Consider the following 6605-nt stretch of genomic DNA (forward strand, 5'->3'; position numbering starts at 1 on the left):
TGAACAAGCTAGTTATTAAAAAGGGAATATTTTTTAGAGATCTCTTTTTAAAAAAAATATACAAAAAAATTACAAGGCTAGTGTTCTTTAAATAGAATAGGCTATACAAAAGACTTTGATGAAGTTTATTAATTATCTCATTCTCCAAGAAACTTCATGAGAAAAATCATCCCAATTTGGAGATATATCAATGAAAATTGGAATAAATTATTTCCATGCTTTTTCTGAAGTCTTGCATGAGTTTCATCCAAACTCTTACAAATGTATGTTTTTACAAATTATAAAAACACATTATGCTATGCCAACCAAATGTTTTTATTCTTTTAGTTACCCCAAAACTAGACATGAAAATATGAGGTTTTCCATTGTTTAGTTACTAGAAAAAGCTTTGCATTAACTTTAATAGTTATAAACAAATGAATCAATTTCCCACATTAACTTGAATATATAGTTTGTGACAAATTTATCCCCACTTTGGATCCTAATTCAATAAGGATTTCAAGGACTTCAATGTAAGAAAGCCTCAAAGATGAATGAATCCATTTAAAGATAGACAAAGTGAATTTTTAAAGCTATCATAATTCTCACATCATTTGATCAATTCATATAAGTCCATAATAGTACAATGTTGAAGTTGAGTGACACTAAAAAAGAGGGCAACCTAAGTATGCTTAATTTAATTTAATTTTTTAAACCCAAAATAGGATTTTGTTGTAAATTCATAATTTTGAAATTATTTATTTTCCTTTCTACTTATAAGACTAAATTCTATATTGGTTATAAAAATCTATCTTTCATTTACATTTACTTTGTATTTTAACATATTTTATTCACAATACTTAGTACTAAAATGGTAACATCTTCCATTTCATTTTGATGGACGAATTGTCATGAGAATTCTACTTTAGTTAAGTTATCTACTATATTGAATCTTTTATTTTATTTTGATAAAAGAACACTAACATACACATGTATTTAGAGTCAAGTCATCCATTTTATCCCACTCACTTCTAAATGTTGCCTTTAGCTAGCATGGAGTTGACTTGGTCATCCACCAATCTTTTTTTAATATTGAAGGCAAGTCAATGCCTTCAATATTAAAATAAAGAAAAGAGTATGCCAATTTTAATTTTCCAACAAGCTTGTAACTTGGTCATTTATTTATTTATTTTTCCTTAGATTTGTGATGTCGGGTCTAATCATGAAAACTTAGAAGACTTGATACTTACAACTTTTCTTTGGTCTAGTCATCATATCTTTTAATGTTGCAAGGTTACTATTTATTTATTTATTAATTCCTTCAATACATAATGCAAGGTCTAATCATATAACTTGTAAGACCCGACACTCACAACTTTTCTTTATCATGTCTTTTAATATTCCAAAGTCATTATTTATTTATTCCTTCGGCATGGTATGCAATGTCTAATTATTATAACTTGCAAGACTTGGCATTCAACTTTTTTCCCATATAGTCATCATATTTTTTAATATTGTGGGATTATTTATTTATTTATTTTTAACATGCAATGCTAGGTCATATTAATTTGCAAAACCCAACACTCACAACTTTTCTTAAGTCTAGTTATCATATCTTTTAATTTTGTAATACTCATAAAATTTCAAATACTTTTATCTTTATTAATTTGATCCTCTTTGATCCAACATGAAATTATTTCAAATACTAGTTGAGTTGATTTTCATTTCTTAAGATATTATTTCTAAAGTTTTGATAGTTCCAATCAAGGTTTAAAATATTGGTAAACACGGATATATCAATACTTGAATTTTACGGATATTGCGGAAATATAAGAGAAATATGGATGGATATTTTGACAAAAATATCGATAAAACAAAAATTATTTAAAATTCATGGAAATATTCAGAGAAACTCTAAAAAATGATAAAATAAATAAAAATACATATGTTAAAGTTATTTTTTTTAAGTGTAATTGACATATGTATGGTTAAAGAGAAAAATATCAGTAAGTAAGGATATATCGGTATTAATAATTTATTATTTATCTAATCAAATTAATTTTAATTTATAAAATATTTGAACTTAATTTTTTTATTTTATATTTTAGTATTTTTTGAACTAATTTATATTTTTAATATTTTAAAATAAAAATATTCAAAATTAAAAGGGTAAATATAAAAAAAATTTAAAAGTGAAGTGATAGTAATTTTTTAAAACAAGATTAATGAGATAATGATAATACCTTTAATATTAAAACTATTATTTATTTAATTCAAATGCATTCTATAATGTAAAATAAACGATGATGCATATATGAATTTTTAATATTTAATTATCATATAAACGATATTAAAAAAATACTTGTTAAGAAAATTATAATGGTGGTTTTTATATATTTATTAATTAAATAAATAAATTTAAAATAACATAATTAGAATTAATTAATTAATTTTTTAATAATGAACTTTAACATATTTATTATGTATATATGTTAACAAAAGAGAAGATGACCCAGTGACAACTAAGTTTGAACCTAAGCCTTTTGACCTGTTGATTGGAGGTTGGTGGTCTTTGACTTCTCGAAATGTCAGGAAATTTCATAAAACTTTGTTCCCATTTTTTGGGATAATCAGTATGAAATGTCAATATTTCGATGATTTTTCGTGACATTTCAAACCTTAGTTCCAATATTTATTTATCAACAAAATTAGAAGAATATAAGAAATTCTTAAATTACATATCAACTAAAAGTTTAATAACTTTTAAAAATAAGTCATTAAAGAGAAATTTTATGTATAATGAAAAAAACTTTATTTATTTATATATTTACAAAAATGAATTATACTTGTTTTCATAATTCACCTTAAACAAAATATTATTAATAAGTATCATTTTCTAAAATTATATTATTTATTTTTTTAAAAAAATTTATGGATTTATTAAAACTATATTTATAATTTCTATCGAAATATTATTATTTTTAATAAAATTTATATGTTTATATTTTATAATTAATATTACTATTTGTAATAATATTATTCATTTGCAGATTATTTCTCATTTATTGTATTTATTCCCTATAATTTAATATTCATTTGAAATTAAATTAAATTTCGTGTGAACTTTTAAAATATTATTATTCATTTTTCAACAAAAAATGATTTTAAGATTCATTTACAAGTTGACAATTGGAGAAACTTTTATAAAATCTAGAAAAAGAAAAATGCCAAGTCTAATTGTCATAAGTTCTAACTCTTGTTCTCCTAATCATCATTGTTTATTTTATTAATTTTGTACCCATGTTATTATTATTATAAAAAGAGTGGTTAAAGAAGTGGCATCATCCCACCATTTTATTTTTGCAAAATAATAATAATAACAATAATATAATTTCGACGAGAATCAAGTCATCCACTATATTCGACCTATCTATAAAGGTTGCTTTAGAAAGTGACATCATCCCACCATTTTATTTGGACCAAAAAAATAATGATAATAATGTAACTTCTATTGGAGTCAAGTCATCCAATATATTGGACCTATCTCTAGAAGTTGCTTTTAGTTAGCACAGATATTGACTAGAGCCCATAAACCTATTTTGTCAAAAAACACTTTGAAATTTATTTACACCAAGGAAATTCCTTAGTCTAACCTCACCTATGATTCATCATTCAAAATATGATTTGGAATTTTGTAATAGATAAAGATTTTACCCATCTTGCTAAATATTGAATGGAATTTTTCTTTAATCTTTCTGTAATCTAACTTTAGAAACATACAATGTACTCAAGGTTAAAAATTGAAATTGGATGCATGTCTAATTAATTATTTTTATAAAACCTTTTGTTTATTTGAAGACATTTTTGTTTTGTTTTGTTTTGTTTTTTTTTTTTTTTGTGTACAAGGTTTTTATAATTGCTAAGAGTAGCAACAATCTCTTTTATAATTTATTATTAACATTTTAGAATCACAAATTAAGACATTTTGATAAAAGAAATAACAAAAAATAATATTAACAAGTCAATAAGTCAATATCTAAACAATGTAGAAGAAAAAAAAAATTGCAAATCAATTTTTTTTCCAACAAATACTAAATTTTGATTATTATACTTTTTCTTCATGTATAATACTAGATCTAATTATTATAACTTGAAGATCAAATATACATGAATTTTTCATGTCTAAACTCCATGCGGTAACAAAGAGTAAAATCATATACTTTGGTTCTTCTTTACATTCAAATAAGTATAACCAAAAGGGAAAAGAAATTAAAATAAACTTGAAAAGCTATGATGACAAAACTTGAAAATTTTGTGAGTGTTAAGTCTTGAAAGGTATAATGACTAGAACTATCATTGCATGTGAAAGGAATAAAGGAAAAAAAAAAAAAAAAGGTGTAATGACTAAAGTTATTGTGGACCTGTATTTTTTATGTGTGTCCCCACTCAATCGACGAAACTCATTTTTATTGGTGAAAAATTAGTTTTGGAAAAGTTGAAAAATTAGTTTTAAAAGGGAAAATAAAATAAGAAAGAAAACCCTTAAAAGTGACTCCATATTTTTGGAAAAGTGTGTCTTTGAAAAATATGAGTCTAGGTCCGGGGATCAAGTTACCTATTGGGAAGGTACCTCTAAAAGGTAGCACCCCTCTAAACCCTACGAAGGTCTTTATTGACTAAGTTGAGAGAAATATGATAATTAATTGATTGATTGAGGGTACCTAGATAAACTAAGGTGATTTAAAAAAATAGCATGTCAAACAAGATCAAATTACAATAAAGGAAAGTTAGGATGCGTACTTGAACCGCTTCTTAAGCGCCATCAAAAGACATCAAAGGTTAGTTTGGAAATATGACACAACATTTTTTTTATCCAAGCAAATCAAGCATATATCTAAACACCCAAGAATCACATCATGTATGGATATAGTCACCAATAGCATACGTGTCCATAGAATTCTCGAAAATAGGTGAGAATGAGCATACTTGGATAGCAAGCTAAAATGCCTCTATGGAAAACAAGGTTAGCCCAATAACAAATTCAAAATAATCTCATGCACCACAAAGAGGAAGCACAATCAATCAGATATCAAACAATCATCTCTAGAATCAATATCAATATATCAAATGGGAAAATGTGGATGTTGGACCCCCACCAAGGCCCATTTAATTTTTGCATGGATTGGTTCAATGAATTCCATTATTTGAAATCATGAAGTTTGTTCATGCTTGATGAAATCAAGAAAATTAAAAAAAACCATAAAGATTATCAAGAGAATGCATGCCAGAAGAAAATTTGGCTGCAAAAGAAAGAAAGTTTATTGAAAATGAGGATTCTTATTGCCTAAAAGAAATCTAGAGATGGATTTTTTTAAGTTAGAATTATTCAGTTGAAAATGATTTGATAATTCAATTCAAAACTGTAAATTCTCAATCAAAGAAACAAATAGAGGAAGAGGTGTGCACCAATGTGGCCAAAGAAGTGGAGCTGGCTATGTCTATATGCAATGCCATGGTGCGACTGCACTTTTTTGGAATCAAATCTATAGCCCCTACTTTTCCCAATGCATGGATTATTTCTTAAGGATACATCCCAGTTTTTCATGGAATTGACAATGGGCTGCTCGATCTTGTATTAAGCATAATTCAATTTGAATCAACATTTCTTCAGCGACTACATCTGCCATTCTATCATTTTCTACACACTGGAAAGCTGGATTTCTGATCTGCTTTTCACTTTCTGATGGACCGGTTTCTAATGATGAAGATGGAGAGCCAAAACCCTACTGTCTTTTCTAATCTAAAGACGTGTTCCATGCATGTCAGTTTCAATGAGTCACCAAATGTTCAATGATCCACCGGATTGCTTTCCTCTTGTTCTTATATTACCAGACTAAATCCTATACGAACCTTAACCACAAGTTTTCCCACTCCTGAATGTAAGCTCTAGATCATCCAGAAGATGATTTAACTCTTGCACAGTTCAGGATAGACCAATGATCACTTCAACAAGGCCTCCCACTTAGAAGTCTCCCCATCCAAGTTCCCGAAACTATCCAAATTGTTGATATCTTCCTGTAAGCCTAATTAACATAACATTGTAGTTAACCAAATTTGGCTTCCCACCTTCAGCAGTTATCTCATCCAAGAGCCTAATGGGTTTATCAACCTCTCTCTCATTATTCGCAGCTTCAAGCAAAAATGAGTATGTGAAGATGTTTAGAACCCATCCCTTTTTCACAAATTTATCCAAAAGTTGCATGCTTTGACTCAAGTTTCCATGCATACACAACCCTCTGAACTGATCATCAACTTCATTACCTTAGTAGCTTTTCCCATGTCAAGCATACAATAAGTTTTGAGAGAGAGACCCACTTTCACTGTGAACTCAATGACCTTGCTTCGATCGACCAGTTTGGTAGTTTTCTTTCTTTATGGCAGCCAGATTTGGACCAGATCTGAACTCTCCTTTGAGATTCAACAATTTATGAATGTATCTTTAGGCCACTATAGACTAATCCATGCTTGGTGGTAGTATGCTTATTAATGATAGTTTGGAGATGTGGAAATCAAATGATTATAATGAATTGAATCTAATGCGTGATGAGATAGATGATGTGTTGTCT

The sequence above is a fragment of the Vitis vinifera genome, chromosome 16 (genome assembly GCF_030704535.1).
Source record: "Vitis vinifera cultivar Pinot Noir 40024 chromosome 16, ASM3070453v1".
NCBI classification, from domain to species: Eukaryota; Viridiplantae; Streptophyta; class Magnoliopsida; order Vitales; family Vitaceae; genus Vitis; species Vitis vinifera.